Consider the following 27,309-nt stretch of genomic DNA (forward strand, 5'->3'; position numbering starts at 1 on the left):
GGGCTGTACGGCGCTACAACATTTTTGGTCGGGTGTACTGTCCTGCCTGGGGCGAGTACTGGATTGGGACCTCCCAGCAGATCCTCGACTAACTCTTCTCCACAGTACAGAAGATATTGGGTGGGAACATATACAAAAGACACATACTTTTTTTAGGACTCACATTGGCCAAGCGCGACATAGCCCAACAGTGGAAGTCCTCTTCTCCCCCGGAGGTGGCGGCCTGCAAATCTGCATTAGACAAATGTATGTCTGCCAAGGTGGCGGTGTTTCAGGCTCGAGGTTGCACGCAGAAGCACGGGAAGATATGGACTACATGGGCCAACTACCGGGGCATTGACCTTTCCATCTTTCCCACATCAACAAATCAGGACCATTTCATGACTTTCCAATCTAATGCGTTGATTGGCCGGCGCAGAGTTATGCCTGCATGTTTATATGCTTGTGTAATGCTTCAAGCGGGATGTGCGGTGCAAGGGAGGGGGGTGGTGGGAGGCCGGGGTTGTTGGTTTGAACGTTTTATTGATCCTCAAATGATACCCTCATCAGCGACTTGTGTAGCTATGATCCGTACCTTATATGACCATTGCTTGTGGGGGGTACGCCCTACTGGATGTAAAATTTCAATAAAATCTATTGTCAAAAAACAAACAAAAAAAAGATAAATATTGCATGTTGTATATTCACCCTCACTTGAAACACAAGGAGCCTCAAAAAGTCCTGACTCAGACGCTGGGCTTCTAATGAGGTGCGACTTTAAAACAAAACCTGGCCCAAGTGGTGTATCAAAATTATCTAACTGCGTAATTTCTGACCGAAATCAATTGGGTAACAATGCAATACATGTGAAGTGTGCTTCGCTGCCAAGGTGCCCAGAGGCCCACTGGGTAAGACGGCCGTGGGAAAATGGAAGACAACCGCTATTAAAACACACAGCTCCTCACTCTGCTTTAGGTAGGCTGTCTGGGAATGCCATTACACCAGGAGAAGAGCTTTGTGCAAATCTATCAAGTCTGCAGCAGCATGCTCTTAACAGTCCAGTTAGCTGTGTAGCAATACAAAAATACATTAATAACATGTACATACATCCCAAAAGCTTCTAGAGCATGCTGCTAAGAGGCATGCCTAGTGTGGAATCGCGCCCTCTACTCAGAGCTCTCCACGCATACCTCCCCACCCTTACTGCCGGGGTGAAATTCAATCAGCAGCCAAACACTGTGTATGTAGTACTGATGTCAGTCAATTAGCATAAGGCGTTCTAGAGGAAACCCATGAGGTACCAAATTGAATTACGAGCAGAGGGCAGAGGTGTCACAAAGAAACAGGAATCCAAACCGGAAAGCTGCAGGCATAGGTTTTACAAGGCCAGTCTCGCACAAAGTTCTGTTAATAAGAGTGCTGCACAGTTTCAGAGCCCTTAGACAGACCAATGCGCCACTGTGTAAAATAGTAAACCCTTCAACAAAACAGGTGGAAAAACAACCTTTTGTTAAGAGCCTCTTGTTGTGCGTATGCTGCATTTAAAAAAAGTGATTAAAGCGTGGCGCAGCCGCAACAGGGCCTGGGAGGGGTCTGCATCTGAAAGCCAGCAAACAACATTCCAAATTCGAGGCGAGGTAATCTAAAGAAAAAAAGTGCACTGTAACTAATGTAAACACGCATAACACGCTTCCTGGGAATACCCTAACAAAATGAAGTGAGGCGCCCCGTGCCTACTGTCCTCCTCCTGTACCGGCGGACATGGACTGGTGCGAGGAGAAGTGAGATGAAAGGGTGGGGGAGGGGTTGAAGCAGCGGAGTGCGTGCTGTGCGTGAGAAGACCAAACAGAAAAAGTAGTGCAAAACGTAGCGATATAGAACAGATGAGCAATTATACAAGTAACAGGGCCAGTTGCTAGGGACAGTTACTACCCACTGAAAGGAGGAACAAATGTGAAAATTAGCCCCAGAAAGGAAAGGAATTTAAACAGGCAGACAAAGGAACAAATGGGAAGCGAGGGGCGGGATCAATCTCCCTTTAGGAGATACAGCATGCCTCGCAGAACAGCACATGCATGCTGCTAGGCTTGACCTAAAAAACAATTCTGAAGCCCTAACTGGATGCAATATTTCTATGTTTTTGAGGTTATGTGTGAGTGGTACTGAAAAGAAGTTTTTCAGTACCACTCAGAATTGCAGGTACCTACTTCTCTCTCACGGTTGCCCCTCCACTAAAATCACTCCAGTCGTGGCCTTCTGATGCTAGGGCAAAGGCAATACAGAAAGGGAGAGCATTTAGGGACACCTCGCTATCCAAGGAGACATCCTAGTGACAATTCAGTTAGTGATGTGCCTGATTTAAAGTGCCATTATTAATCTCTGGTACGATCACACTGGTACTCTATCTGCAGGAATAGGAGCCCCCACACTGTCAATCACACTTGGTGCACTGCTGACCACCTCTGAAAACAGTATCGTTTGGTGCAAACCTACCTGGCATTCATGCCAACGATGTTTAGAGTAAAAATATCCAAGAAAATAAATATTGATTTCTAATCACCAAGTCAACCGATTTTTGTAAATCCCCCTGCTCCTCCTCAGTTCATCCCACCACTGAGGTTAATACGTTTTAGCAGGAAGTGTACTGAAACATGAGCAGGAACAATACTGAGTGCAAAAGAAGAACCTCAGCAGTACGTTTTAAGTTACACAGCAACCTTCGCTGACCAACATCCTGTTCTCTGCCCCACCCACCTCTCCTGAACCGCATTCCCTCATGCAACCATAACAAGGTCTTAATGACCAAAGGAAACATATTCAATTGTCTCGGACTGCTGCTCGCAATGAACCCCAAAAGCCAAATAAAAATCTAGATTCACCAACCTGGACATCATACAGAGCCACGATATTTTCATGTTGTAGTTCCTAGAAAAATAATTGCACTGTCAAACACTGTACATGCAGACAAAAACATACAAAAGATATTCAGCTCACCCTTTATTTACTACAAGAAGAACACATTACATTTACTTTAAAAAAGCAGACAGCGTCTTTACTAACGACGATACATGGGCACAGTTGACTTGTTCTGAAATGGTAATGCAAAACCATTCTTTACAACACCGTGCACAGAAGAAGTATTCAAACAAAGCTATAGATTTCCCTTGAAGAACATCACACTTAGACAGGCAGGGCATCCCTAGGTTTTTATGCAAAAGGCATGAATTTACACAAAACAGGGCAAGAAAGTACATGACATGTAATATTGATGAAGGGGTCACCTGGAACGAGAACGTAAGGTACCGTGCATGAAAGCATAAGGTACAGGGATTAATGTATTCAGTACCAGCAGGAATGTATAAGGCTTGGGGACTAATATAAATACACAACACGGTACATGAATGTAAGCTGCACAGGGCATGAATGTACACAGTAAAGGGCATGAATGTACACAAGGAGGGGGGTCATTTCAGGACAGGCAGGACATTAGTAACGGTGGCAGCAGAGAACAATGGGTGTCGTGTAGGGACCCACTCTTTGCTGCGCCAGATTCTGCCCTTGGCTACATAGGACCCCACTCATTGTCACAGAAGATACCATGTCTTTTAGGAGCAGAAAGACATCCCACAGAATCTGCTGTAGGTTCTAGAGCTCCCATCACTGGTGGCAGCAGACCCAGTGACTCTAGAGACCACTAAGGCTTCTCTCTGTTTTTTCAGCATTTCAACTCCTTCAACTTACCATTCAGTGCCTTCTGCGAAGGTAAGTCATCTATATACTCCTGGCTCCTCAACTGGGGACTGACTGTAACCTAGACCTGTAGGATCTACATTTCCATAACCTTCATTGGCAGCTTCACAAATGAATATCTGGGTTTGTCACAGAGTAAACAGACACTATAAAGTCATCCTTATATGGCAGTGATGAACTCTGTGATTCAGGCTGTGCATGTCAGCTACCACTATTTTGACAACTTTTTGCTCAAAGCTGCTTTCCCCTGGAAATAATATATTCTCCAAGCAGGTGACATCTTTACTGTGTTATCTAGGCCTAACGGTCAAACGGTCATCGCATATCTTGCATCAGCAGTTGACCTTCACGTGGAACCTTAAAATGGTGCTTTCAGAGAGCTCAGAGTCTAATGGTATCTTGTGGTCAAGTAGCTTAGATTGCCCATCTCTGAATGTGCATCAAGCAGCTTTATCTGGCTCATTGGTAGTAGACGGACCCTAAATCCCCGTCTCCAGTATAACTTGGAATTGAGTGAGGATCCTCCACATCTAATCTGAAAAGAGGTGCAGATCCTGATTATTTATTCACCCCCGACACTAACAGAGTGGGTTGCCACCTGGGGACACCCTTCCAGTTTGTGCCATTAGTTCAAAATGTACTGCTTTACATCACCAAACAAGCAGGATCTCACTACCCACAACTGCACCGATGTGTGATGGAATTAAACAGTGAAGCATGATCATCAAGCAGGCAGGAAACGGGCAGATACTATTTCTGGGTTTCAATCCACTGTGGCAAAAGAACCTGGTGAAAAGACTGAATTAACCCTGAACTGGCACATGCAAAGCAACATGCAGTGCAAAAATAAAGGGCAACTTACCTTCAAGATTTTAATCTCTTTGCCGAGCAAGATTTGGGACTTAGACAAATTCTTTTTGTTAATGCTTTTCACGGCTACCTCCCAGTCTGTTTTCTAAAAAGAAAAATATAAAAAGTTTTTTTTTAAAAGGCGAAGAGTAACTTAAGGACAAGAGGGCAATCAAGGGCAAAGAAATGGTGAGACAGAATTTGCCGTTGGTGTATTCCGTTATAAAACAAATGAGCTTTTATTGGAAGCGCTCAGGAGGTACAGCGCCTGCCAAACCGCAGGCGACCATCAACAGCATCTTATTTACAATACAGTAGTTCAGTGTCTGCTTATTGAGCGTGTGGCACTCTACTTGCTGACTGACACTCCCGAATTTACAATCATCAAATCCAGAGCACCTGCCAAACACGATTTGTATATCCTTCCGAAGCCAGAGTCCAAAGTTTCTTTTTTAGCTCTTTTATAACCGAAAGGAAACTGTTTTTCACACATGCTTAACCTTTTATACATGTTATAAAGTACCCCTTTGTCGTACATTAGGATGATATAGCAAGTCACCTAGAAGTTCCATGCGCATACAGAGGAACAAAACTGAAGGGGGAGTTCATTTACAAAGCTATGGAACTCCAAGGTGAGTTGCAATATCCTTATCATGTGTGGCAGAAGGCACTTTCTTCAATATAAAACATGGTCACACCATCACCTTTCCCACAATCCATTTAAATCCTTGGTACGTAGTTCTTTCATATGAGAGAGAGCATGTTTGCAAACATGAAGAATAAAAATAGATTCTCTTGTGCACAGCCAGACAACCAAAAGCTATTAGATATTTTGTTATTGAAAGTTAGTTTAAAATAAAAAAAGGTGCAGCAGCTGGGAATATGAACAAACATGCCGACATATGCTAAATTTGTCGATAATGACCTAAGGAGTGCAAAAAATAAAAATAAACATGTTGCATTAAATATCTCCTTCGTGCTTGTCAGTGTACAGCTAGAAAAACAAGCATTTGCAATGCAATAGGTCTCGCATTAGGAAAGTTTGAGCTATTGGTATTGTAAATGACAATTCTTTTATTTATGTGTTGGTTTTGACAATAGCGAAATTAATAGCTTTGTCATTTACAATGCCAATACTTTTACCTTTTGCAAATGTGACACCTATAGCATTTGTAATGCAATATGTGCTGTATTTACGTGACTTAGATGTATTGCCATAACAAATCACAATAGCTTTCATTTATTTTTAATAAGTAATACTTAAATAAAAGTTATTGTAATTTATATTGGCAATAGCTTAAACTTTTGTAAATAACTTTTGTGAAGATTATGTTCAGTGTATTTTATTGTGATGAAAATCCAAGAACAGAAGTGAAACATTAACATATTTTTGTGACATTTGTAATAAAGCGTGAAACATTGAGAGAACATATTTGAAGCAGTTGTTGTTGAGTGGTTGCAGATGGATGCTGTGGTGGCGCTGAGTGATGTTGCGGCAGCGCTGAGTGATGTTGTGGCGGCGACGAGTGATGTTGTGGCGGCGACGAGTGATGTTGTGGCGGCGACGAGTGATGTTGTGGCGGCGACGAGTGATGTTGTGGCGGCGACGAGTGATGTTGTGGCGGCGACGAGTGATGTTGTGGCGGCGACGAGTGATGTTGTGGCGGCGACGAGTGATGTTGTGGCGGCGACGAGTGATGTTGTGGCGGCGACGAGTGATGTTGTGGCGGCGACGAGTGATGTTGTGGCGGCGACGAGTGATGTTGTGGCGGCGACGAGTGATGTTGTGGCGGCGACGAGTGATGTTGTGGCGGCGACGAGTGATGTTGTGGCGGCGACGAGTGATGTTGTGGCGGCGACGAGTGATGTTGTGGCGGCGACGAGTGATGTTGTGGCCGGCGACGAGTGATGTTGTGGCGGCGACGAGTGATGTTGTGGCGGCGACGAGTGATGTTGTGGCGGCGACGAGTGATGTTGTGGCGGCGACGAGTGATGTTGTGGCGGCGACGAGTGATGTTGTGGCGGCGACGAGTGATGTTGTGGCGGCGACGAGTGATGTTGTGGCGGCGACGAGTGATGTTGTGGCGGCGACGAGTGATGTTGTGGCGGCGACGAGTGATGTTGTGGCGGCGACGAGTGATGTTGTGGCGGCGACGAGTGATGTTGTGGCGGCGACGAGTGATGTTGTGGCGGCGACGAGTGATGTTGTGGCGGCGACGAGTGATGTTGTGGCGGCGACGAGTGATGCTGTGGCGGCGACGAGTGATGCTGTGGTGGCGACGAGTGATGCTGTGGTGGCGACGAGTGATGCTGTGGTGGCGACGAGTGATGCTGTGGTAGCGCTTAGTTATGTTGTGGTGCCCCTGAGTGATGCTGTGGTGGTGCTGAGTGATGCTGTGGTGGTGCGATAGATAGAGTGAGGGCGATAGATAGACAGATAGATAGAGTGAGGGCTAAAGACAGATAGATAGAGTGAGGGCTAAAGACAGATAGATAGAGTGAGGGCTAAAGACAGATAGAGTGAGGGCTAAAGACAGATAGAGTGAGGGCTAACGACAGATAGATAGAGTGAGGGCGATAGATAGATGGATAGATAGATAGATAGGGCGAGAGATAGATAGAGGGCGAGAGATAGATAAGAGGGCGAGAGATAGATAGAGGGCGAGAGATAGATAGAGGGCGAGAGATAGATAGAGGGCGAGAGATAGATAGAGGGCGAGAGATAGATAGAGGGCGAGAGATAGATAGAGGGCGAGAGATAGATAGAGGGCGAGAGATAGATAGAGGGCGAGAGATAGATAGAGGGCGAGAGATAGATAGAGGGCGAGAGATAGATAGAGGGCGAGAGATAGATAGAGGGCGAGAGATAGATAGAGGGCGAGAGATAGATAGAGGGCGAGAGATAGATAGAGGGCGAGAGATAGATAGAGGGCGAGAGATAGATAGAGGGCGAGAGATAGATAGAGGGCGAGAGATAGATAGAGGGCGAGAGATAGATAGAGGGCGATAGAGGGAGTTAGCTAGAGGGCGATAGATAGATAGAGGGTGATAGATAGATAGAGGGTGATAGATAGAGGGCGATAGATAGATAGAGGGCGATAGAGGGCGATAGATAGAGGGCGATAGATAGAGGGCGATAGATAGAGGGCGATAGATAGAGGGCGATAGATAGAGGGCGATAGATAGAGGGCGATAGATAGAGGGCGATAGATAGAGGGCGATAGATAGAGGGCGATAGATAGAGGGCGATAGATAGATAGGTAGATAGAGTGAGGGTGAGTGCGATAGATATATAGATAGATAGATATAGAGTGAGGGAGATAGATAGATAGATATAGAGTGAGGCAGATAAATAGATAGATAGATAGATAGATAGATAGATAGATAGATAGATAGATAGATAGATAGATAGATAGATAGATAGATAGATAGATAGATAGATAGATAGATAGATAGATAGATAGATAGATAGATAGAGTGAGGGCGATAGAGTGAGGGCGATAGATAGTGTAGTTATGTGGCGTGTAATTATGTGCCACTGAGTGGTATTTGGAGTGTATGTTGCATTGTAATTATGTAGCATATAATTATGTGGCACTGAGTGGTATTGTGTGGACTGTGTGTTGCATTCAGTAGAGTGTAATAATGTGGTGTGTAATTATGTGGCACTGAGTGGTATTTGGAGTGTATGTTGCGTTGACTGCAGTGTAATTATGTGGTGTGTAACTATGTGGCACTGAGTGTTATTTGGAGTGTATGTTGGATTTAGGGCAGTGTAATTATGTGACGTGTAATTATGTGTCACTGAGTGGTATTTGGAGTGTATGTTCCATTGAGGGCAGTGTAATTATGTGGCACTGAGTGGTATTTGTAGTGTTATTGTGTGGAGTGTGTGTTACATTCAGTATAGTGTAATTATGTGGCATGTAATTATGTGGCACTGAGTGGTATTTGGAGTGTATGTTGCATTGAGTGCAGTGTAATTATGGGGTGTGTAATTATGTGGCACTGAGTGGTATTCTTTGGAGTGTATGTTGCATTGAGTGCAGTCTAATTATGTAGCATATAATTATGTGGCACTGAGTGGTATTGTTTGGAGTGTATGTTGCATTCAGTATAGTGTAATTATGTGGCGTGTAATTATGTGGCACTGAGTGGTATTTGGAGTGTATGTTGCATTGACTGCAGTGTAATTATGTGGTGTGTAACTATGTGGCACTGAGTGTTATTTGGAGTGTATGTTGGATTTAGGGCAGTGTAATTATGTGACGTGTAATTATGTGTCACTGAGTGGTATTTGGAGTGTATGTTCCATTGAGGGCAGTGTAATTATGTGGCACTGAGTGGTATTTGTAGTGTATGTTGCATTGAGGGCAGTGTAATTATGTGGCGTGTACTTATGTGTCACCGAGTGTTATTTGGAGTGTATGTTGCGTTGAGTGCAGTGTAAATATGTAGCATGTAATTATGTGGCACCGAGTGGTATTTGGAGTGTATTTTGCATAGAGTGCAGTGTAATTACTCATTGACTTGTGTACTTGAGGAGAGATTGGAGAGGAGTGGGGAGAGAAAAAGAGTGAGGAGAGAGGGGAGGGGAGAGAGGAGAGTGGGAAGAAGAGAGTGGGGAGAGGTGAGAGGGGTGAGAGGGGTGAGAGGGGGGTGAGAGGGGGGTGAGAGGGGGGTGAGAGGGGGGTGAGATGGGGGTGAGAGGGGAAAGGGGGAGAGGGGGAAGGGGGAGAGGGGTGAGAGGGGTGAGGGGGGTGAGAGGGGTGAGAGGGGTGAGAGGGGTGAGAGGGGTGAGAGGGGTGAGAGGGGTGAGAGAGAGGGGAGAGCGGAGAGGGGAGAGGGGAGAGGGGAGAGGGGAGAGGGGAGACAGGAGAGGGGAGAGGGGAGAGAGTGGTGAGAGGGGGGAGAGTGGTGAGAGGGGGGAGAGTGGTGAGAGGGGGGAGAGTGGTGAGAGGGGGGAGAGTGGTGAGAGGGGGAGAGTGGGGACAGGGGGGAGAGTGGGGAGAGGGAGGAGAGTGGGGAGAGGGAGGAGAGTGGGGAGAGGGAGGAGAGTGGGGAGAGGGAGGAGAGTGGGGAGAGGGGAGAGTGGGGAGAGTGGGGAGAGGGGAGAGAGTGGTGAGAGGGGTGAGAGTGGTGAGAGGTTAGAGTGGTGAGAGGTTAGAGTGGTGAGAGGGGGAGGGGAGAGTGATGAGAGGGTAGATTGGTGAGAGGGGAGAGTGACGAGGGTAGAGTGGTGAGAGGGTAGAGTGGCGAGAGGGGAGAGAGTGGCGAGAGGGGAGAGAGTGGTGAGAGGGGAGAGAGTGGTGAGAGGGGAGAGAGTGGTGAGAGGGGAGAGAGTGGTGAGAGGGGAGAGAGTGGTGAGAGGGGAGAGAGTGGTGAGAGGGGTGAGAGTGGCGAGAGGGGTGAGAGTGGTGAGAGGGTGTGTTTGGTTGTGGGTGTGGTTGTGGGTGCCGGTGTGGGTGCAGATATGTGTTTGTGTGTGTGGTTGTGTGTGTGGTTGTGTGTGTGGGTGTGGTTGTGTGTGTATGTGTGGTTGTGTGTGTGTGTGGTTGTGTGTGTGTGGTTGTGTGTGTGTGGTTGTGTGTGTGTGGTTGTGTTTGTGTGGTTGTGTTTGTGTGGTTGTGTGTGTGTGGTTGTGTGTGTGTGGTTGTGTGTGTGTGGTTGTGTGTGTGTGATTGTGGTGTTGTGGTTGTGTGCGTGGTTGTGTGTGTGTGCAGTGTTGTGTGCGTGGTTGTGTGTGTGTGCAGTGTTGTGTGCGGTTGTATGTGTGGTTGTGGTTGTGTGTGTGATTGTGTGTGTGTGTGTGTGTGGTTGTGGTTTTGGTTGTGATAGTAATATAGTTGGAGGGTTTGACGTCAGAAATAAATGCAACTTTATAATCAATCAACTGTTGCAAAAAAGAAGCAAGTCAGGACTCTTATATTTAGTTTCAAAGCACAAAGAGAGCGCAAGTAGAAGTGGCTATAAAAGTTTTCACATTTTATAGCAATTTGAATACGTAAATAAGCTCCTTTGAGTCCTTTTATTTTTAACAAAACAGAAGTACATTTATATAGCAAAAAATTGACCCGAAGGCATTGGAGCGCTTTACATGCGCACCACTTTATAATGCAGCTCTACCTGCAAATCACGTATTTCACTTACAATAAATAGCCGACTGTAGAAATATTCAATGATCGCAATATAGTTGTAGGGTTTGACGTCATAAATAAATGCGAGTTTAGAATCAATCAACTGTTGCAAAACACCATAGCTGTGCACAAGGTGATTTTACAAATAGAACTTCTCTGTTTTGTAATTTTATGAAGCCTTCCAGAACAATTGTGCGTGTGTGAAATGATGAAATTTGGCGAACAAAGTTTTAATAAAAATCGAGCACCCAAACAATACTGTTTAAGACAGTGTCCTTTAAAAAAATGGCTTTTGATTAAGCAAAAAGGTTGGAGTTAAGCGTCAACTAATTGGCTTCAGAGGGGACCCAGCAATTACGGAGGATGTCTCTGTGTGCCTTCTGCTCTCCTGGCGTCTCGGGTCTGTTTAGTGTTCATACGTGGAATTTCAAAAGCATTCATCAAGGAGGATGTCTCTGCCTGCCTTGTGGCGCCTGTTGACTGTTCCCAGCAGAGGAAGGAGCTGTAGAAGCAAGATTCACGCGCTTGTGGAGGAAGATTAATTGTTCACAAAAGTTAGCCTTTTCTCCAGCTTACACATAGTTTAGTTCTTACTTAAAGCTTTCATGCTTGTTGTTTCTAAATATATAGAGTGCGTGCATTTAGCAATTTACATTAGACCGTACAAAATGCACGCGCTATGTTTATTTAAAAACAACAAGCCGGTAATGTTTGACTAAGATGGCAGGGTGCTGGCATTTTTTTCATGTAAGAGTAGCATGGGCTAAACATGAATAATAAAAATACGTGCTCTGTGGTGGGGGAGGGGGAGGGCGTTAAAGCGCGACAGGACTGTTATATTTAGTTTCAAGGCACATAGAGAGCGCGAGTAGAGGTGCTTATAAAAGTTCTCACATTTTCAAGCAACTTATCTCCTTTGAGTTCCTTTATTTATTCAAAAACAGAAGTCCATTTATATATCGCAAACTCGACCCAAAGACATTGGAGCGCTTTACACGCGCACTAGTGTATAACGCAGCTCAACCTGCAACTCACGGATTCCACTTCGCAAAAATAGCTGACTGTAGAAATATTCATTGTTACTAACGGAAGCACGGCAGGACTGTTATATATAGTTTTAAGGCACATAGAGAGCGCGAGTAGAGGTGCTTATTGAAAGTTTTCACATTTTCAAACACGTTTAATAAAAAAATTGAGGATTAGCTTTCAGCATGTTCAAGTAAAGGAACAATGACGCGATTAAGGGACTGGCAGATGCCAGCTGTAAAGTAAACAAATAGATTTTTTTTCGAATTCTTTTCTTTTGCATCAATCGCGGCACTGGAGGATTAGCTTTCAGCATGTTAAAGTAAAGGGACGATGCTGCGATTAAGGGAATGGATGCGCGCTTGTGAAACAGGCATAAGGCTTATCAGGGAGCTGACGTGGGACGATGGCGCGATAGTCTGATGGCGGGGCGGGGGAGCGGCTTGAGAGCGGATTCCTTTGAAGACTGATGCGAGGCAGATGGTGTTTGATGTGCACGCGCCTTCCTCACACGACTGCATCACGTGAACTGGACGTAATCCGCATTGAAAAGCCCCTTGGTAAGCTTTCCTGGATCAGCTCTCTATATCTCTCGCATTGCGATTGCTTACGCAATACGCTAGGCGAGACCTAAAAACTGAGCAGAAGAAAGAAAAGCAGTGCTTCATCATTTAAGCAGCTGCTTTAAATAAGTTCTGTGACCTGGCCTGCCTTTCCCCTCAGCTGCTTGCTCTGGCAGCAGGCATTGTGACATCAGCAGTTTACAATTGACTGAGTGCGACAAAAGTCGCCTATATTAAAGAAATCGGAGACAGGTTTTTATACAGGAATTGCAAAATCCTACGTGTTAAACATCTAGAAGCACGTAACAAAACAAAGATGGTTTCAAACACTTAATAGTTAGCATCCTTATAACTGAACTCTAAAGTTCGGGTTTTGTCAACGTCGGAACGGAAAACTGAAATGAGGTCAGTCCAAGCAGTATTCGAACCAGAGACCCGGAGATCATGATGATGCATTTACCCATTCAGGTAGGATACCAACTGAAATATTTAGCTTACTTGGAGTCATGACCAGGCGGGCAACTAGAGCCAAATTTCGGGGGTGCTGGAAAATATTTCGAGGGGGGGCTAATTCTTCCACCACGGGCAGAGTGGCTGTATGATGGGGTGAACACACAACAAAAGCCTCATTTACATTTAAATGGTATTTTAAAGACATGTTAAGTACTCGGGTGCGGGTGCAATTTGATGCTTGCCAGCCCGCGAAGCTGTCTCCACCTCCCCACCGGCTCAAACACACGACTGGGTGGGGGGGTGAAGCATCGTGAGCCCAATGGGTGTTGCGCGCCTGGTCATGACTTACCTATGTTAACAATTTGAGCCTATGTCACTAAGTGCAATTGAGAACCACATTATGCAAATAGCCATGTTCTTGCCTGTGTGTCTCATAACGTAGCTCCAGTTCATATAGTTGACTAAGCCATACTTGCCAATTTACAAAATATTTTCACCTTCTGAGGAAGGGGTGAAGCCTTGGAGGGGGAAAGGCCTGGTGGCATCTAAGAAGCATTCTGACCCTCACCAAGACGCCCACCCACTCCCACTCCCACCCAAATCAAGCATTTACAATGCAACGGTTTCGCCTTTGTAAAGGTTTGAGCTATTGGCATTGTAAATGACAAATTTTGTATTTATGTGTTGGTTTTGAAAGCAGATAAATAAATTTCATTGTCATTTGCAATGCCAATAGCTTAATCTCTCACAAATGGGAGACCTATTGCATGTGCACACACACACACAGAGCACAAACACACAGACAGAGCCACACACACAGACAGAGCCACACACACAGACAGAGCCACACACACAGACAGAGCCACACACACAGACACACACACAGACAGAGCCACACACACAGACAGAGCCACACACACAGACAGAGCCACACATTATGCAAAAAAATTGATTCAGCACAGAAGCAATTTTATAGCAATAGCCACGTTAGTGCGTTCTAGCAATCAGACAGGATAATTGACATGCTATTACCTCAAATGCCACTCTGCAAAGTTTATTTTGCCTATTTGCTTCAAAGGTCTGTGTTTGACTTATGGTGCAGATCGAGATCTTTTCAAAGGGATTTCCTAAAATTGTGCATGAAGTGGTGTGTGATGTGGATTCTACTTGGTAAGAGCAAGTAACAACCTCATGATGTGGGATGGTAAGTGGGAAAAATGATCGTGTTTTATCTGTAGGAGAAAGTATACACTGCTCAGCTGGTTTCGTTCGTTCTTGGCGGGCCGTCGACAAACGGTCTGGGCCTCTGCCTGCTCCGCCGAGATGATTGGGTGTCAGAGTCCCCCAGGGCTCAGTGCTGAGCCCGACTCTATTCAACATCTTTATGACCCCTCTGGCGGCTCTGGCGGAGTCTTTCGGGGCTCAGATCGTTTCCTACGCCGATGACACCCAGCTCCTCTTTACCTGCGGGAGTGGTGAGGATTTCGACGGAGCGAGTATCCGGGGCTGCCTTGGGGCTGTTTTTAATTGGTTCCAACATAACAGCCTCAAGTGCAACTCGGATAAATCCGAGGTCCTCTTCTTTGGGTGCAGTTCAGATCCGGATTGGAAGGTGTGGTGGCCAGAGAACATGTTTCCACCAGCAGCTTCGTCCCAGGTGGCTAAAAACCTAGGGATTAAGATCGATAATGGCTTAACTCGGCGCTCTCAGATAATCGGTCTCACTGGCACCTGTTTCGGCCTGCTCCGGATGTTGCGCAAGTTTCTCCCCTTACTATTGGAGGAGCATAGGAAGATAACAGTGCAGGCTATAATTGGCTCGAGAATTGATTATTCGAACATTCTTTATCTCGGCCTGCCAGAATATCTGCTTCAACGGCTGCAGGTGGTCCAGAACTCAGCAGCACGGGCGATTTTTGGACTATCTCGCCGTGCCAGAGCCTCGGCCCTCCTGCAGTCACTGCACTGGCTCCCCGTCCGGAAGCGGATAATTTTCAAGGCCTTGACTTTGGCGCATAAAGCTCTTCATGCCTCGGGGGCTAAATACCTTCAAAAAAGGCTTGCCTTTTACCACCCGGCTAGGCCCTTGAGGTCCGGATCTCTGTTTCTCGCCACGGTCCCTCGTGTAAAAAGGGCACGCATTGGAGGCCGTTCTTTTAGACTGCTGGCCCCCCAGCTATGGAATACGCTTCCAGTGACATTGCGCAGTACATCAAATTTACTGGCATTTAGAAAAGGTCTCAAAACTTGGCTCTTTACTTCTTAGTTGTCCCCCTGGGGTTTTTTCTGGATCTTTTTCTTCTTTTTCTGCCTTTTATTTGTTATGTTATGAGATAGGTGCGCAAACCAAAGCGCCTGGGACACTCTTCGAGTAGCCGTGCGCTATACAAAACCAAGAATAACATAACATAACATAACACTATTCTCAAGTCATCTGCACACCACACAGACCCCCCAACCTTCACTCTCCTTCGGACCTGATCTGGGAAGGTTATCCCAGGATCAAAGCACAGGCAGAGCTGTGAGGATGTCAATTCACAGCTGGGAGCTGATTGAAAGGGTTCTTAGAAATCTGACTGCACGATTTAATACATAAAATGTGTTATGTTATCTGGCACTTTTATGCCACATAACTGCCTTTAGCATGGCAATGTGGCACTTTAACTGTCCAGATAGATTACACGTGGAAATGCGCACTGCGCTGCCTGTGCTTAGGTAAAGTTCTGGGAGAGGAAGTCATGCAGCTCCGTCCCTGCAGATTTGGAAGTCAATCTCATTTCAGCTGTTTCTTGTGATGCTCTCCCTTACCTCTTAGTCAAGTCGTGTTCATAATATGTCATAGTGAATTAAAAAATAACAATATTAAAGATACTTTTTGCATTAATAAAAACAATATATTTTGGTCACTGGACTATCATTCTAATTGTTGATAGGGAAAGAGCCACAGTTCTAGTTTTGCAGCCAACTTCACCGCCTATTCCCTAGAGATTAAAATTTGTAGAACACAAAAATGCTGCCTGCCTATCTGGCTATTTAATTTAGCATTATAACCTTTACTATGGCTACTGGGCACATAAATGATGGCCCAGGAGTTAAAATAAGTGTGAATGGAATAAATGTTTTCGAATTACAGATGATGGGCTTCTCATAACATCTTCAACGATAAATCAATTCTCTAACCTTCTCTACATATAACGAAATACACCCACTCAGTACAGTTCATTTTAGGGGCGCTAAGTGAGGGTATAATAGCAAGTTGTACAAATTAGAGTGGAATTATATCAACATGATGTTGGTGGCTTTATCCAAATTGATGAACAGCCAGTAAAATGAATGAAAACATCTAGTTGAACGGTTGCTAGTGATAATTATAGCACCAGTAAAAAAGGGAACTTTTTTAAAATCAAAATACAAAACATGGTGTGGGGAGTATGACATTAAAATGTTCCATGGGCTCTAGGCCAGAATGCCACTGATAACAAATCAAGCAATAACTGCCTCCCGGGTGGGCCTGACCGACTTGAATACATTTCTGCTGGGAACTGTATATATTTGTGAAGGTTGATAAAGCCAGTGTTTACGCGTGGCAGTCCTTGGCCATCAGTGAAATGTTTTTTAACAAAAACTTAACACGTTTTCTATGTGGATACACAAGCAACTAGGACAAAGTGGTTGGTGTTTTTTTAGTGATCATTTGAATTTTATTTTTTGTGATAGAAGTCTTGAATTGACTGAGGGATTGACTTAGAAGTCTGAGTGACTGATCAAATAGGGAATGATATTTTGAGAAGAATGGGATTTTCCAATCGCAGTAACCTTCCACCGGGTACATTCTAATTACCTGTGGAGAGACAGCACCGACTGCAAACAATAACCCACATCGGTGACCATGGATGGGCACAAAGCAAGGTTACATCAACCAGTCCGTCCTACTTTATCATCTTTCTACTCAGTTATAACACTTCTTAAGTGAGGAGCGGGTTTAGGGATGCTGAAGCCCTCCTCCCAGCCATCCAGCATCACCGGGGCAGTGCTGAAAACACCAGCCGCTGCTGTGCTGTTTGTCACGAGAGCGCCATGTTTGCACAGAGCTCGGAACCCAACTACGAGCAGGTGACACGGGACGCAGAGGCGGCGATCTCACACACATAGGTGGTCCGAGCTATAAAACAACCCGACACAAGTAATGCTGTGAAAGGTCAATCGTACAAAAACACAGATGACACAAACCACTAGGGGAATTGTGTATTCCTTGTTGTGCTTGTTGTGCTGTCCGCTCGACTCGTTTTTTCTGCACCAAGCAACCTTAGTCTTCGAATGTGTAAATGCAATAATGATAACATATATCGATTCGGGTGGCATTGAAAGCGACAGTTTATTTTTTTTAAATGGTGCGAACCAGACCTGAAAGTATCGGAAAGCTTTACATGAGCTCCATTGCACAGTGGAGAAGTGTGGCTCAATGGTTAGAAGCGGCAGACCTTGATGCGGAGCTCTGACCCGGGACCAGGGTTCGATTCCCGCCTCGGCGGGTTTCGAGCTCAAAAACTCCTTGGACCTGATATTCTCGCCTCAGTGCCTATTCTAACCATGGGTCCCACGCTGCGACTCTGGGCAATAGCTTGCTTAATCTCCACGTCGGCCCCAGCAGCGCAGGGGATGCCTGGCTTCACCTTGGGGGTGCCCAGGGGTGGACACTTCACATGGAAATCCAGGAAGGGTTCCTCTGCGGTATGAATACAGCGCTACGAGGCCTGAGGGTAGAAGTGCGCTATATAAATACAATTCATTTAATTTCATTTCATTTCATATTCAATGGTTTTAGGCACGTAGTGATTAAGATCACTTAATCACTAAGTGATCAGCCCAGAATCACAAAATGCTGAGCCAACGCCGAGACTGGAACCTGCTTCTCCAGTTCCAAAATCTCCAGCTCTGGTCGTAGGGACACATACTTTCCTATGATTTTCTTCTTTCTTTTGCAGTTTTTATATAGATCAAATTCGACCCAAAGGGATTAGAGCGCTTTATGGAAGCACCATTTAGATTAGGCAAGAGCACATTCATTTTTGGTAGGCATGCGGAGATCAAGTAATGTGCCCAGAATCACAGGATTTGAGCCGACGCCGAGACTCGAACCTGGTACTATAGGTCGGCAGTTCTCTGGCTGTTACGCCAAATCCTATTCCCGAGAGTTGATGTTGGGGTTGAGCCGCAGACCCTCCCTGTGGATATATTTGAAATCTGTCCTGGACACGTCCGTTCAGCTGCCTCGGGTCCACGTAGCGTTCCTTGGTCTGGGTGGCCCCAGGGTGCAGAATGTGCCAGGGTCTGTAAAGGCTCTCTGTTTGCAGGGCACACGTGGGTGCCAGATTCCAACGTCTAAACGGCCCGGCCCTAGCGGTGCAGACAGTGTTTGGGTTCATGCCGGGGTGGGGCGCCAGATGCGGTCCGATTTGCCGTGGGATGCGCGGTCTGCACGCAGAGAGAGAGGCGTCGGGCTTTTTAGGAAGAGTAATGCGACCTGTCAGAGCCGCAGAACAAGCTCGCAGGCGGGAGGATGGCAGGGGGTAGGGTCACCCAGTGCCAGCCGCAAGGGAGGGGGCACTGTAGTGGGGGCTTGAAGGGGTGGGGGTGCTGTCCTGGGAAGGTGTGAGGAGGCTGCCGGAGACCGATGCTTCTGAAAAGATGACGGACGGTGTTGGGCGACAAACTCTTCCCCGGCCCTGACAGCTCTTTAGAAGTGCAGGGACCATGGAATGTGTTCAGAAACTCTAGAATTGGCGTCGGGGTGACCCGCCTGCCCGCGAACGGCCATAAATCACCTCCACTGTGTCAGACAATGGCCCCAGAAGGGCTCAAAGGACACGGGAGCGGGGACTCAGGACGGGGAGGAGCAGCAGATGGTTTGAGATAAACTGAAAGCTGACTCCGGGACCATTCTTTCTAGAATTAAAATCTGTCAGCCAAGGAGAGCCCTTGAATAAACCCCTCCGCAATCCAGCACTATCGAAACCCCAGCCACCCCCTCACCCCACCCGCCATCCCTTCTCATTAGTTTCAGAAAAGAAGTCGAGACTTAAATTGCCCCGTCACCTCGAGGCGCCCCCTGCCCTCTCTCATTCAAGGGCTGCCCCCGCAATATGGCAAAGCTTTGGAGGCAACCAATTCACGGGAATCTGAGGCAATTTTAAACTCCAGAACAGAGAATAACTCGTAAAAGACGTGCCTGCTTACAAAGTTCCCAATTATCCTTGTGTTTCCCTCAATCGTGGTTTGTTGTAACTAAGCACTAGAAAAGTCTCGCGTGCCTCTAGCTATGAAACCTCTCCGAGAAGCGCTTCTCCTGATGATGCTAAGTAAATTAAGATGTATAAATAAAACGACATTTAAAGCCAGCAACTTGCTTTGGGGACACTGTCTCTCTCAACAAATTAACTTAAAACAAAGTCAAAACAGTCTCTACCTGTTGATTGTACAGGCTCCTCGAGTCCGGCCACATATTGCGATGTTAAATTAAAGCGGTTTCTCCACTTGAAGTGCTTACCATAAATCGAGTGAGGCGGGGACGGGGTCCTCGGGGGCTCAGAGGGAGGCAGTCCGGAAATTGGTCACCCTTCTCTCCATGAGGGTGCAGATTACAGCAAATAAAACCCTGAATCCAGAAGGGGGAGAGAGGATGTGCCGGGGCGCGCCTTGACCCCACACGGCGGACAGCGACCTCTCTAAAAACACAAGTGCTGCAGATCCCAGGTGGAAAACATACATGGAAACCCAAAATCCAATATTCAGGGAAAAGTGCGTCAGGCTCGGCCGGGAAGACTCCTCCGGGAGGACGCTACAGTCCGTGAAACGGAAGAACCATTCATTCGTCTTGCAGATTAATTTTGAGGGGACTGAATCGCCCGCTGCTGGGTGATTGAAACTGCACAACAAGCATTTACAAGTGGTGCCGGAGACACGGACAGCTAATGGGGGGGCGAGAACGGGCACATTGACAGCGGGAGGGGGGGGGCGGGAAGGGGGACACGGACAGTCGGAGGGGGGGGCGGGAAGGGGGACACGGACAGCGGGAGGGGAGGGGAGCACTCACCTGGACTTCTTCCGGCCGGCGGTCGGCCTGGAGGAATGACAAAAAAAAACCTTGGAAGAAAAAAAAAATAAACAACCGCCCACCGCCGTATGACGTTTTAATAGGGGCGGAGATAGAAAAAAATCACCGGAACGCCCACGAATCTGCTCCGGCAATGACGGACAGATCTATCTTCCAATGGCTAGCCTCCATTTATGGAGCTAGCCAATGGAAGAGCAGGCGGGACAAAGCCCCCGTACTGTTCTAATAAAAGATTGCGCCTGCGCGAACGCTGCTGTGCAGCGGACGCCAGGCGAAACCTAATAAACAAACACAAAGGGTCCACCTATGTCCCCTGGTAATTTCACACGTTTTATGGACATCGGTTGCTTACTGCCTCTGAAAACGAGCTAGAAATCCACTGTTTACTAGATTTTGAGCTTATTTTTCCTGACACCGGTGGATATCAGCTCCTCGCCTGGTGACCGTGTGAAAGGAGCCGAAATTGTGTGCAACACTAAGCTAGGCGTTTACTAACTCGATAACACATTAATAATCTTGCATCAATCTTCTTATCAGCCATACAAAGTGTGACCAAGTTTTTTAAATATAAAAAAATCAGGACATTCCTCCAACATAAAGACTACAGTTTTGCCAACGAACATGAACTGACATAATTGACAGCATTGAGCAGCATACAAAGATAAACAATGAGGCACGTAGGGAAAATTAAATTCAGGTTTTACGTGCAGCATTACCAGTGTTAAAAAACTGCCTGCTGACAAGGCTGCTTATGAAAACTTGCCACAACGCACTCTATGAAAAGCAGGCCATGTGCTAAATTTACAGCAAATTGTTGAGAATGATGGTGAAAAACAGGACTGTTCCTGTAAATCCAGGACGCCTAGTCACGCGAACTATAATGACTGCATTTAACCCTACACAAAGACTACACTATGTCCATCCGACAAACCTATAAAGCAGTCTACATGCTAGAAAGACAAGATCAACCTTTCAGAAATTTGCTCCATTTCAGAAAGCTTTGCTAGCTAAAAGAAGACATTGCAGAAAAGACATCTCAAGTTGCCCCATAAGTAGCTCAGTTTAGTTTTCTTTGTACAAGAAAGTGTGAGCCTGTTCCCTAATGGGCACGCTCACCCGACCCACTCCACAAAACAGGGAGAAGTATTAGCTTTCGATAAATAATCGGAAGGCCAGGACAGTTAACAAAAAACCGGGACTGTTTTGGTAAATCCTCGACGTCTGGTCACCCTAGCCATACAAAAAAAGCTTAATTTACCATACCCACAATGTACATAGATAGCGTTGCATAAAAGCCACAAAATGAACAAAGACGCATCAAAACCTATCTAAATCCAAGGAATGGATGACCATACAAACCAGCAACATGAAACAAGCATTTGCAATGCATTAGGCCTCGCATTTATGCAAGTTTGATCTATTGACATTGCAAATAATGCCTTTTATTTTTGCTTTCGTTTTTAAAATATAAATAAAAGGCATTGTCATTTACAATGCCAATAGCTAAACTCGCGTAACTGCACGACGTATTGCATTGCAAATGCTTGTTTAACTGTCTTATTCACAAATAGGGGTCACTTTTATTTTGGTGCCTGGGCCTAATTTGTGTTCCAGTCTGACTCTGGCACTAGGACAACAGCACAGTAATTACTATGGTGATTGTCCTGGCGGCACTTTTCTAACTGGACCTCATCAAAACTCTCATATTGCAGACTCCTCTATGGAGCATCAAATGACAAGTCTATAATACTTTAGAAGACATGTAACCTTTCACAGTGGGAATAGCTGTAGCATTTCACCAGAAATGTGCCTTCCGTAATAATTCAAGTTGGATTTCATTTTTAGCAAAGACTTACTCCCTGCCATTTTACAACATTTCTATTCTTTTATTGATGTTTTTCTGGTTGAGTCCGGTTTTCCAATCCTTTTTACTGTGGCAAAAAACTAAAGGTACACGTGTAATAAGGTAAAGATGTCTTCAATGGCGAACGAGATCCAGTGCCTGATAGCTAACAAACTTTGACCCTTTTCGGCTCACAATGCTGCTGGATAGCAGTAGTTCTTTTTGTCAACATAAAATAGTGTGTCTGCCTGGGACTAATGGGAAATGGAAAATGAAAAAATAAAATGCTGTGGCAGAAAATAACAAAAGGACCATCCAATTTGCTGGTGTCAACTACTTTAATCAAGGCCTACAAAGCCCTCCACAACCAAGGAGCAGCATACATCAACCACCACTTAACTTCCACCAACCTTCCAGAGACCTTCACTCCACCTCCCTCACCCAGACACCATGCATCTGTCGAAGCTACAGTGGAGGCGGTTAATTCTCCTGCCTCACCGCCAAGTCCTGGAACAACCTCCAATTCTTGACATCACCCTCCCTGGCGAATTTCAGGAAGAGACTCAAGACCTGGCTTTTCGACTAAGCCCTACAACTCACCGCCTGGATACCCTTTCCGGTGAAGAGCTGCGCTTTACAAATACAAATTAATTGATTGACACCACAGAATCCTGAAATAAAGTCCACATGAGGAAAAGAAGAACAAGCAGTAAAAAAATGATTTAGAAGAGATATCCACAAAGTGAAGTGGTCGTCAGGACATTTCTGCACTCAGATCACATTGTGTTTTTGAGGCATGGAAAGGCTTGGAAAAAGTTGAAGCAGATAGTGCTGCATATTAGCAAGTGTGCATAAGGTAAGTGCAAAGAAGCAGGACTGGGAAGAAGATGAAGAGGACGTTAATAGGTGACAGGTCAAAGTCATGTTTGGTGGGATTCCGTAAGAAGCGTCCATGATTGAGTCAGGGGGCCTTATTGGAGTCAGAGATAGGGAGAGGTGATGATACTAACTCAGAAGGGTTAGTGATATTGGACAGATTGGGGAGTGGGATGTGTATCAAGAGATCAAGGGATGAGCCACAGGGTGGCGGTTACAGTGCTTAATTTGAGCCAGTAGCTTACGGAGCTCAGCACTGGCACTTAATTAACAACAATGGCACTTATAACGGCCTGCCGGATGCAATCACTGTTTGTGTCATTCAGATATAAGCACAACATTTGTTTTTTTTAAGTCCATGTATATTAAAAGCCATTCTTATAGTGTTTGGGGCCTGGAATAGTCTACATTTTCACACTTGTTGGAGAGTGATGGTTAGTAGTTGTGTTAATACCGTCACTGGCAGTGCTGGCAGGGGCAATGGGTGGTGCAAGTTGCAGTGGCCTCCTGACAAGAACCCTGGAATTTTGTTTTTGTTATGAGTAAATTAAGCACCAGGCGGTTAGAAGCTGAGGCTTGGGTGAGAGTAAATTAATGGCTGTCTATGGTTGTCAGACGTGCGAGAAGAGTCTGAGATGGGATGAGAGTCAGGAAACCAGGCTGAGGGTAAGAGATGGAGTGGGAGTGAAGAAGATGCAAAGGACGTCTGGGTGACAGTCGTAAGGAGTGGCTACGCCACAAGATATCAGATGAGAATCAGTGAAGGCGGCAAGAGTCAGGCAGCGACAATGACACGCACTGGAGGTGGTGGGACTCCTCAGGTGGTACTGGAAGTCTGCAGGGAGTTATGGGGGGTATGAGAGTCAGGCAAGGGCGAAGACAGTCGGGGGCATTCAGGAGAGGTGTGCATTGGTGGGGGAGTCATGAACAAGAATTACAGGTAGCACCGAAATTCAGTGAGCTATGTCACAGGGATGGTGTGGCACTCAGAGTCAGTGGATATGGGAGAGATGAGGGCTTCTGGAGAGGTGGGGAAGTAAAGTAAGAGTTAAGGGATGACAGTGTAGCTTAAGGGATGACCGTGAAAGCATGCGATAGTGAGGGTTAGCGGGAAGCAATGGCTTTCGTAGGGAGGCTGTGAAAGGGAAGGTTTTGCAGTAAGATTTAGGGATGAGTGAAAGAGGATGTGCGTATCTGTGAGAGTCACATTGGGGTGGTGGGTGCTACAGGGACTGTAAGACTGAGGAAGTGGAGTGTCAAGGGTGACCCACTCAGTGAGGGGGCAGGTATAGCCAGTGTGTCAGTAGAAGTCACCAGGTGGTACTGTGAATTGTGTGGTGGCACTGTGGCAGTAAAAGCTATTGAAAGAATCTGGGAGTTGCAATGAAAGTCTAGGGTGACACTGAAGGCTGTGAGTGGCGGCGGAAATCAAGGTTTACGGTAATAGTCAGTGGTAAGGCAGAAAAAAAGATGGAGGGTAGTCAGTAAATTGCAGTGAGTACATTATGGGGTAGGTGTGAGGGTCTGCAGTGACAGGCTGCATGTAAAAAGCACGGGGCTGGAACGAGAGGTTTAGTAGTGGTGGTTAGGGCCATGGTTGGCAGTGAGAGTAAAAGTCTGTGGTGGCTGAGAGAAAGGCTGAGGGCCAAAGTGAGGTGGGAGTGAAAGTTAAGGAGCCGCAGGTTAATGTTATGTGGTAGCTGCCAATCTTGGGGTGCAGCGAGTCACGGGGTGGAAGTGACCGCCAAGACAGGTGTGAAAGTGGGAGTCACAAGGTAGCGCTTAGAGTCAGTGGGGTAAGTAAACACTCAGACCTAGCCATGCCATGTTGTCGGTGACAGTCAAACGCTGTCAGTGCAAGCCGGGGTTCAGTCAGTGGGTGGTGTGAGGAGTAAATTAGCGTGTCTCCACTCGAGACCCCCGTGCCCAGCAGCACCGTGCTGCACTGCAGGCCGCTCTTCCGGGAGCACGCAGGTGGGCTATCTGTTTTGCAATAATTGCAAACCGATGGCGCAAGGGAAACGCCAAATGTTCACGAGTTGTAATACAAACCAATGCAAAACATGCCCGGCTTAAGTAAAAGTCTTGGGCAAAAGCAAAAGGTCCCCTCCTAAGTAACGCTTGCGCGCTGCGTAGACGAGCCCTAAAAAAACGCAATCACTTCGGCACAGATGTCCATTACAGGATCTAGCCGGCCACCATCACAAAAAGCCACCTCTAAACAATACCCTACTCTCCTCAACCTCGCAGGGCACGATCTCATATGGCTACTCTGTAAACAGTATGATGCAAAGCTTTCCAAAACCCATCTGAACACCCGACTAGTACCCTAAAACCGTAAAGTGCACCCAGATTGTAAAAGCACTACGTGGATATATAAATGGCCGTAGGCACTACATAAATCTACACGTCATTTAAATGGAATTCTTAGAAAAACTTTTCCCCAGGGCTCTTGAGCGGCAGACTAATAAGTGCCTATAAGTAATTCAGTTTGAATTGTCAAGACAAATACTTACTGGGAACAAACTGTAGGAAAAAAATTGCAAAATCTTTTTTTCATTGTTGGAAGTATTTTCCCCTCAAAATCTTCAATGAGCCATTCTTTTAGTTAACCCGCCAAAGTTTACATTTAAAATTCCATCATTACAGTAAATGCTTTGGGGTCTAGGATACCTAATCTAAGCACTAAGATGCAAAGGGAGGCTGTGTCACCTGTGCTATATTAAGGCAGTCCTGGATTTTAGACACCAGCACTGTACATTCCGGGTCTACAGATGCTTTCAATGCCCTAATGTAGACTTACAATCTGATAACAGTACATTCTCTGTTTTGAAGGAATACGCCAGGGGCATTTTTTGCTGCCACATACAATAATCAAACGACAATAGATTATATTTTATTCAGTAAGGGAATACAAAATCTCATGGTAATTTATACAGTGTACCCACGAAGCGAAAGCGATCATGCTGCCTTATTCATTACGTTAAACCTCACAGCAGATACACGCCACACTTTACGTTGCATTGGGGCACCTAATGGAGAAGAGCTGCACAAGTTATTAAGAGGAATCAAATGGGGGCCAGCGCCAATTAACAAGTTCGATAAATGGAAAAAAACATGGGCAGGCTGGCAACTTTGCGCAAACATCAGGGGCGCTATAGATGAATGGGATCAGTTCGCCAGCAAGTTTGCCTCATTGCTTAGAGGGGACACAATAAGCAGAACCCCCCCCGAGACCCATCACACACTCTAGGACTCATCCCAACAATTAAAGAGAGTGCCAAACAATTAAATGCCAAACGTAGGGCTTATCGGAAAACTGGCTCAGCATCCGCCAAAAGGCTACTTAAAGAAGCCGTAAAAAGCCATTCGAAGCAGGTCTGGCCCATGAAACGCGAATGCATTGAGGCGAAATGGCTGAAGATCTTTGATTTGTTGAGGCCATTCAAATCCAAAGAGTTCTGGCGATACTTAAATAATCTAACCCAAGGAGACACCCACAGAGAGAATTCACTTGATGCTGGTACCTGGTCCGCTCATGTGAAAACATTGCACAAAGAAGATCAAAGCAGTACTTCCTTAAATAAATGCCTTAATGCGAGTGAAGAATCAGACAGCACTGTACACGCATTGAAAACGTTGGATGACCGAGTCCCTCCAGGCAAAACTTTAGTTCGCACAATTTTAAAAAAAGATCCGACACAATGGAACACCAGGTCCTAACGGCCTGCCTGGCTCCCTCTTCAGGGCAGACACAGATTTCTGGACGGACAATCTGATCCAGTTATATGCCAAATGCAGGTTCTTGGGAGACGTTCCAGACTCCTGGAGAGTGTCGTTACTTCCCCCAAATCTATAAGAAAGGGCCCAAATCCGACCCTTAAATCTACAGTATGATTGCCCTGCTGGATATTGAGGGCAAGGCCTATGCAAGCACCATTCTGGCAGAACTATCAAATTGGGCCAGCACTGAAGGCCTTCTGCCCTTCTTTGAATTAATTAATTAATTAATTAATTGTGTGCTTATATAGCGCTGGAATCACTCCCGAAGGGGTACCTCCGCGCTTCGACCGCTGCGAACCCCTTCCTGGCTTCCCTGAGAGATGGTCCCTTAATGGGTATCTCCAGGGTGAGACCAGGCATCCCCGGCGGTCTGGTGGGGCCGTTAGTGAAGATGAGGCAAGCTAGTGCCCAGAATTGCCGAGTGTGATCGCTGATCAGAGTGGGCACCGAGGCGAGAGAATTATCGAGTCCGCTGACCCTGGTCCAGAAACCTGCCGCGTCGGGAATCGAACCCTGGTCCCAGGCCGTCCTCTGCTCTCGGGTCTGCCGCCTCTAACCAGTGAGCCACACTACAGGGTTCAGACCTGGGGCATCAACGGTGGAGAACATAATCACCCTGTCATATCTAGCTCAACAAGCCGTGACTCACCAAAGTCTGCCGCTCTTTGCTTGTTTCATTGACTATTCGGCAGATTTTGATGGCGTAGATCGCACCATCCTCTGGCAGAAGTCGGCACGCTGGAATATCAACCCATCTTTATTACAAACGATTCAATCATTGTACTCACGAACTTGGGTAAGAATCAAACTCTCAAGCTTATCTGCTATAGAGAAAATCGACACAGATCGCAGGCTAAAGCAAGGGTGCATCTTAGCCCCGATGCTCTTTAATTTATACACCGCAGACATGGGCCAAGCCTTGACTGGAGCCACACT

General features: G+C 46.1%; 1 long non-coding RNA gene across 1 annotated transcript in view; it reads right to left on the bottom strand.

The window, feature by feature from the left end:
• Positions 1-2,861: 2,861 nt before the first annotated feature.
• The window catches only part of LOC147730247 (uncharacterized), a 102,578-nt gene continuing 78,130 nt past the window's right edge, over positions 2,862-27,309 (bottom strand). Inside the window, exons 2-3 of the long non-coding RNA XR_015308569.1 lie at positions 4,592-4,684; positions 2,862-2,904 (exon numbers count right to left, since the gene is read on the bottom strand). This is a non-coding gene — a long non-coding RNA (uncharacterized LOC147730247). The remainder of the gene's footprint in view (positions 2,905-4,591; positions 4,685-27,309) is intronic.

This window comes from Lissotriton vulgaris, chromosome 2_1, assembly GCF_964263255.1.
Source record: "Lissotriton vulgaris chromosome 2_1, aLisVul1.2, whole genome shotgun sequence".
Taxonomy (NCBI): Eukaryota; Metazoa; Chordata; class Amphibia; order Caudata; family Salamandridae; genus Lissotriton; species Lissotriton vulgaris.